Raw genomic sequence first — 8,625 nt, 5'->3', positions numbered from 1 at the left:
TCATTCCCGGTCTTGAAAACGGCTAGATACCAAATTTCATGTTGAGTGGTTCAGTTAATTCCGAAAAATGTTAGAATTGTGTCATTTTTTTTTAAATTATTTTACCCCTTCTTTATTTAAGTTAGAGCGGTTTGAAAGCATTTTAGAAATCATTTCCGACCAGAAAAATTCTTACAAACCAAATTTCGCGTTGATTGGTTTAGTAGTTTTTGAGTCTATAGGGAACACACAGGAACACAGACAAACATGACCCCCTCCCCCCCTCACCCAAGTGCTCTAATTATTTAAATGGAAAAAGTCTTCTAATACAACATTTCATATAATTAGATCAAAACCTGTTTGCCAAATCAAGAAGTCATCTCATCATGTTCAAACGCTAATATTTATCAATGTGTGACAAAATTTGTACGAAAATGGGTCCAATTTCCAATTTAATCAAATTTTTGAAAATTTTGTATAGAAGCCTCTTTTACAAAAACGGTTAACATATAGAAATCTTTTAATAATTCCATGACATTAAAAATTTTATTTTGTATCAAATTTGGTCAATATCGTTTGAAAATTGTTCGAGTTCTGGTATATTTTATAATGAACATGTAAAAACTCCCCTTCCCCGTTTCCTACAAAAATATTTGTAAATTCAATGTTTGGTCCAAAAACATTAAAATCCTTTCACCACCATGATAAATCATTTAGTTATGTTAAAATGCGTTTGTGTGGGAAATTTCATAAAAATTAGTTATGAATTGTATAAACTGTGTCATATTTGATGTAAATTTTGTATGGGAGCCCTCCCTGCCTTAAATCGGAGGGGGTTGTAACTATTATAGAAACCATCTCCGGCCCCAAAAACCCTCAAATGCCAACTTTGACGATTATCGGTTCAGTAGTTTCAGAGTCTATAGGGAACAGACAGACAGACAAACATTCATTTTTATATATACACTCGCTGACCCGGTGTGCTTTGCTACACCTTCCAAAATCAAATGATATTTTCAAAAATTATTCAAATTTTTATTGTTTTATTGGCATAATAACATAATTCATAAGCAACCGCTATAAAATGAGAGCTACAGCTGGCGTTTCGAATTGCAATACAAAGATAACTTAAACTAATATTCTGAATCTTGCTTTATAAATTTGTGTAAAAGACCTGATAATTTTGATCTGTCTGGAGGGTCTCAAATTAATCGTACGCAAACCATCTAAATTATAAAAAAGGGTTGTTTTTGCTTGATATGCTCTGGATTTATGCTAAACTTATAAAAAAGCCCCCCTGTCTTTCCCTTCATCCCTTGCTGAATGGAGGTCGTGATCTTTAATAATCATACCCATATTTTCGTGTCCAAAAATCCTCTTATATCAATTATAACTTAATTGGTTGATAAGTTTTTAAGCTTTACAACATAATTTAAAAGGAGCCCCCTTCTTTCTTCCCCTCTCTACACTGTAAAGCGTAAGGGTCTATAACATTCGTAGAAACATATCTCGTAACCAAGTACCTTTCCATGCCATATTTATTTCCATTTGTTGGTTTTGTTTGCATAAATTGAGAACTTATGCTAACAAAAGTGTATTGGGCTCAACTCCCTCCTCCTATGTACCTACTCACTGAAAGGAGGATGGTGTGTCAGATATTCATAGAATCATAGCAAAATGATTTTCCATGTTAAGTTTTGTCCATTTCTCGGATTTAATTTAAAAAAATTAAATGTAAGCTTTCTCTTCCCTTCCAATATTCCCAATTCTATCATCCTACTGCAAGAAAGTAATTGCTTCACAAAGAAAAAGTATTTCTCGTACTCAAATTCTTTTTGATGCCAACTTTAGTTTCATTTGCTCAATTAATTCTCGAATTATGCAAAAAAATTGTATGGAAGCCTCCCTTATATCTTTCCGCTGAAAAAAAGTTGGGGCTTAAATTTATAATAGAAACATTTCTCGTATCCAAAAACCCTCACATGTCAAATATGGTTCAATTTGCTCCATCAACTCTCCAGTTATACTGAAAACTGTAATAGAGACCTCTCCCCCCCTCCCCCTTTCATCCACATCTTTGAAGGAGTGAGGGATTCCAAATATTCATAGAAGCATTTCTCGTACCCAAATTTCGTTCCATGCCAAATTTGGTTCCATTTGCTGTTGTAGTTCTTGAGTTATGCAGTAAAAATTGTATGAAACTCCCCTCCCTCTTTCCTTTCTCCCCGCTGGAAGAAGGAAGGGGTCTCAAACAATCATTAGAACATGTCACGTTCCCAAATACCCGCCCATGCAAAATTTGGTTCCATTGGCTTAATTAGTTTTTGAGTTATGTAAAAAATTATAAAAGAGGCCCCCTCCCTCCTTTATATCTCCCTACTGGAAAGAGGGAGGAGTCTCAAATAATCATAGATATTTTTTTCGTATCCAAATACCCTCCCATGCCAAATTTGGTTCCATTAGCTTTAATAGTTTTTGAGTTATGGAAAAAAATATGAAAGAGGACCCTCCCCCTTTATACTGGAAAGAGGGAGGGGTCTGAAATAATCATTGACATATTTTTCGTATCCAAATACCTTCCGGTGCCAAATTTGGTTCCAATTACTTGATTAGTTTTCGAGTTATATGAAAAATTGTAAGATAGCCCCCTCCCCCCTTGCTATCACCCCACTGAGAGGAGAGAGGGGTACCTTGTATTCATAGAAATATTCTTCGTTCCCAAATACCACCCCATGCCAAATTTGATACCATTTGCTTGATGGGTTCTCGAGTTATGCAAAAAATTGGCTTTTATTTGAGAGGCCCCTCCCCCCCTTCCTGGTAGGGGGAGGGGTCTCAGACCATAATAGGAACCTTCCCAAGCCTCCAATACCCCCACCTGCCAAGTTTCACGCAAATCGGTTCAGTAGTTTCTGAGTCTATAGGGAACAGACAGACAGACAGACAGACAGACAGACAGACAGACAGACAGAAATTCATTTTTATATATATAGATTACCGCAAAAAAACTAAAGCTGAATGTACCGATTTAACTGATTTTGGCTGCGGCCCTTTATGTCATAGAAAATTTTTAATGCGGCCCGCACATCTAAACGAGTTTGACATGCCTGATCTAGGCGTCATCCTCGATCAACGATTGGAGTTCAAGACTCACACGAACTGCGTTGTCGACAAAGCTTCTAGAAACCTTGTATTCCTGTTTCGCATGGCTAAAGACTTCAAAGACGTGTACTGACTTAAAGGTCTATATTGCTGCATGGTTCGTTCCATTCTCGAGTACGCATTAGCTGTTTTATGGCCCTTCTATCAGAATGGAGCTGAACGAACCGAAGCTACCCAGCGGCGTTTCCTGTGGAACCTATGTCCTACGTCGCTTTAATTGGCTACGAAAATCGATGCCGCATTACAGACTCGGGTACGCTTCAAGTTCGTAGAATCGCTACTCAAGCTCTGGTCGTTGCTGAACAGTTGACATCGAGAATAGACTCTCCCGCGCTGCTAGAGACTGTCCATCTCAGTGTACGACCCCGAGGATTAAGAAACCAGCATTTGCAGCTCTACGTTCCCATTCGCCTGAACAACTTTGAAGTTTCGAGAAATGCGTTCCGAAGGAAAATTTAAGACGTGTCCAGAACTGTGTCGCGTGGAATTTAATTTTAATAAGTTATAATTAAGTTATCTTACACTCAGGCAAATTCTTATTATAATTTTCATAAGATGCATCTTATGAACCGCTTTTTAGAGTGTAAAATAATGTTTCATAAGAGTCTTATGAAATTCTTTCAATTTCCATACGATGTTCTTATGAAAAATAGAAGAAATGGCATTGTGAAAAGATAATGAACACATTCATTCATAGCATCAGTTTTTTTTTTCATCATCACAGTACGAAGCATTCGCCAGTTCATAGTTATTATAGTTTTCCTTCAATGTTAAATGTTATTTTTATCTCCGGATTGGTAAGTTTGATTGATTGGTGTGGACGTTTAATATCCCGATCAGAAGAGAAAAACTAAATTATATCAAGATGAGATATTTTGATATTCAATTTTTTCCTATCGGGATGAGTTATAATTTAGTACTCGTAGGATGTTAAAATATCTCAAATTATATCAAAAAATCTATACGATCATAGCTAAACTATATCAGTTTTTGATATGCTCCTATCAAGATTATATCTCGTTCAGATAGCATAGTTTGATATTGGACAGAACAAATTATATCAAAATTATAACTTATCAAGATATGAGTGCTTCGAGAAAATTTTCTAGTGGAAGGTCAATAAACCACATTATTTGATAAAACCATGCCCCATTTTTGGTTTCCCAAAAGTTTGATTCAACTTTATGAACCTGTTGAGCGAAACTCGTTAATGTAAGGTTTGAGCCGTTGACTTCGATGTCCGTGTTTCAGAAAAAGTTGAACGTATATCAAAATAAGATATAATCATTTTATTTTAGCACAATCCGAAAAAAATCTTGATCAATGAATATGAGCTCAACCCCAGTCAAGTTTGTCAATCAGAATAAGATATAATTCAGATTGGAGAAACTTAAAATCGAAAATTTGGAGTACTTAATTATAACTGAATCATATGTAAATATCTTGGTGAGATACGTTTGAGTTATTATTTTGATATGCTCTCCTGATCGGGATATTAGTAAACTAATATACATTAATTGTTTACTTTTCAGCAAGCTGATCGGCAAAAAAACGAAAGGACGAAGATTAAGATGCGGCAAAAAAAAACTTTGATGGAGCCGTCTGTTGATGCGCTGCTGATGGTGACCATCAATGATTTAATTTTAAACAAATTTGGCAAACAATAAAGTAAAGAAATGCTTTCAGCATGAAATATCTAGAGTTTTTCTTATTAGAAAGTGATTCACTGTTTTCATAAGAATCTCTTATGAAAAGCAACAATCTCTTATTGAAGTAGGCGTTCATCTTCAGAATTCATTCGCGTCATAAGACTATCTTATGAATTTCATAAATTTTTCTTATGGCGCCACTTCATAAGAGAATCTTATGGCATACATAATAGTATTTTTCTGAGTGTATGGATCAACATGTGATCCGTTGATTTGTCATACAAATAAACAAATAAACAAGCAACTATTGCTCTTCAAAGTTTGTTTTCTTGTATTTAACGTAAATTTAAATTCAAATTCAATTGCACATTAAAACACATTAAAATTTTATCAGCTTGTTAAATAAAATATTACAAAATTTTTGAGTTGTGAACTTGAACATGAAAAATTGTAAATAAGCTTTAAATGGTGTCTAAAATACCGTCGGCATCACCGAATAATCCGCAAATACCATCATCATTGTACCCTTGGTGAAAATCTTTATCATTGTGTAGACCAATTTATGAAGCATCTTTCATCTGAAGACAATAAAGTGGACCACAACTTCTTTAGGAGTTATAAAACAAATAAAGAACTATTATTTTATGCAATAAATCTCTTTTATTTTCATCGAAAACAAACAATGGTCGAACAACTGCTCTCACATATGCAGTCTTGCGCGCGCTTATCAAATCAGGTAAAATTCGTGTTTTCGTATTTTTGTAGAATGTTTTCAGCCAACTAACTTCCAGTATCAACCAATAATCTAATAGCGTATTCGTGTATGCCCTGTTTTGCTTAAAGTAAGGTTGCCAGAATTTTTTCCACTCCCATCCGGGCCTAGCAATTCCGGGCATTTTTTCAAAAAAACCTGGCAAAATCCGGGCCTGGATTTCAATTTTTCAAATCCAAAAACCGGGCAAAAACCGGGCAAAATTTAGGTGTTATTATATGTAAAAAGCAAAGAAAAAATGCAAAAAAATGAAATTTAGACTTCCAAAAACTTTTTGGAACACTTAAATATTTAAAGGTTTATAAAAGTAAATCAGCGAAATTATTTGAAAAAACCGTTGAAAATTTCCATACCGTTAATCGATTTTGCTGAAACTTACTCAAAAACTTTGATTTTTTTTGTTTCTTTGTGAAAATTGTGAAAAAATCCGGGCAATATCCGGACTTTTTTCACGTTATCCGGGCAACCGGGCTGGACCGGACTTTCTCGAAATTTTGCATCAAATATCCGGGCAAACCCGGATAAAACCGGGCAATCTGGCAAGCTTAGCTTAAAGTCACTAATAGTTTTCCACTTTTTTTGTCTTTTTTTCGTTTTTTGTTCTGCATCGGTAGTGCCCCAGATTTGTTCTAAAAATGGACGGTGGAGTGGAATACTGAAGATTCTGTCAGTGAGGTAGCAATACACTGACGACGATTTTTGTTCGTTTTTGTATGGTAGAGTACGAAAAAAAAGTGGTATAAGTGTAAAATTTTCAATGTAATATGGATGCAATATTATGGAAATGATGCTATTTACAGACTGACAGCTTAACCCTTGGAATAAAAACTATTCGAATCATGTTTATATTTGATTTTTTAAACAGCGAAAGTGTTGTACAAAATTAAATATGTAGAGAAAAGTTTCTTCCCGAAATGTATCACATTTTAGGTATGTTTCTCAATGAAGCGTACTCACGTCAAGCGAAAAAACGAGATATCTCGTATTTGGTCCGCAAATTGTAAGATAATAAAAGAAGTCTTTAGATCTTCCCCAAAATTGAAAAGATAGTTAATTTTTAAAACTTAAAAACACATGTATTTTTCAGATTTTTTAAGTTTGTGTCTTTTGAGTGCGATGTTTTTAACATAGATTCTAAAAAAATGAAATTTTTCGATTTCTGGAAGATGGTTTTCCAACCTCATTCCCACCTTATTCCCATTCTATTCTCTTCCCTTTTCCACAAAAGACAGAGAAAGATGAAACAAAAACTCTGGCCAATGCAGTGCGTTTTTTGGTAATCACTAGCAGAAGCAGAAAACTATGACATAAAACCTTCGTTTGCTAACCGACTCAGATGGTGCACTGGGTAAGATTTCGGACTGGCGAGCCGAGATGAGAATGTTACAGTGAGTTCGATTCTCACTATCTTTTTCGTATGAATGCGATGAAAATCTTATAAAATGTGTTTCTTGTTTCGCTTCAATGTAGTGGTCATGCATCATTTTGCTTGGGACCTCGAGTCTTTATGCCAGTAGTGTTTCTCCAATCATATCATTTTTGGTACAGTACACATTTCAGCTCATTTTAGGCACAGAGATTTGCTAAATAGGCATTGGATTTTTGCAACATCTTCTATTGGTTCATTAGACTTTAACAAGCAATGAACCCAAAATCAATATAAAAACACTAGAAGATTCACTAGAATGTGAAAACTCAGTAATATTCTTCATTTCAAGTGGCTTATGTACATTTCACTTCCTTCTCACTTTCAAGTGACCGAGTCAACATTCACTTACCCTTGACTTGAGTCTTTAGTGACCGACACTGAATGTCTTCGATGCTCACTTAAAATTCACTTGCCCGCCACTTAAAATCCTAGTAAATTTTTGCATAGCGAATGTTAACTAGTCTAGATCGATTGTTTATTGTGGTTTGGAAGAGAAACAACAGAGTTGTGTTTGAGTTGGTTGGTGCATAGTTAGAGTATTTTAAATATTTTAAACAATTATTTTTTTCCAGAGCTCGACAAAAACATTGGATTTCAATGTGGTACAAAGAAGGTGATGAACAAACACGCACAATTTTACAGAACTCTATATTCAAAAAGTAAAAATGTAAACAAAGCCTACGTCACTTGCCAGGATGTTTATGTATCCTAGGCGAGAATCGTAAACAGCAGTTGGCAATGATTTTTTTTTCTAGTTTTCGCTGGTACAGCGATGATGGTTGTTTGTTTGCAAATGCTACTGACGTCACGAATTGTCTTGGTTACAATGTTTACAAAAAAAAAAAATATTTACACTTAGCACGGGATTTCTATCGCCACCTGAGATGTGTATACAGGTTGGTAGTGGTCATCATTGATTTGACATTTGACATTTAAATGTTTGTTTAAAAGTGAGTGAGTACCGTAACGTCATTATTATACTTTAACTTTTCCTCTTACAATCAGGTTCCGGGTATGCTTTCTGAAGACGGTTTATTTTGGAAATATTCAAGTGCATTAAAGTACATATATTAAGTTTCATGAAAACCGCAATAAACATTCGTAAAATTAAAAATTATTCATTACTATTTCAGAAAAGAGCCATGTACCTGTCAGAAAAGAGCAACCAGCATGTCTCGTAAGTAACAGTGAGGAAGCGCATGTTTTTTTTTCTAATCTGAATCTAGAACAGGCATGTCAAACTCGTTTAGGTGTGCGGGCCGCATCAAAAATTTTCTATGACGTAGAGGGCCGCAGCCAAAATCAGTTGAATCAATACATTCAGCTTTAGTTTTATTTTGCAGTAATATTTTACATAAACATCAGTGGTGTTTTTTGTGACAATTTCAGACGGGGCTACGCGGGCCGCATTGACATAGGCCGCGGGCCGCATGCGGCCCGCGAACCCCCAGTTTGACATGCCTGATCTAGAAGATAAAGAGAGTTATCTTAGCGGCCCACCACACTCCCCCACACCAAAAAGCTCGATTTGAGCCCCCGGTAATGGACGCTAACTGTTCTCAGCATGTCTGGCAGCAAAACAAGAAATTTTTTATGTTATTGGTATTCAAAAAATGAAACGATAGGTAATGATG

This window comes from Uranotaenia lowii, chromosome 2 (genome assembly GCF_029784155.1).
Source record: "Uranotaenia lowii strain MFRU-FL chromosome 2, ASM2978415v1, whole genome shotgun sequence".
Classification (NCBI taxonomy): Eukaryota; Metazoa; Arthropoda; class Insecta; order Diptera; family Culicidae; genus Uranotaenia; species Uranotaenia lowii.
This window is presented reverse-complemented; position numbering follows the sequence as displayed.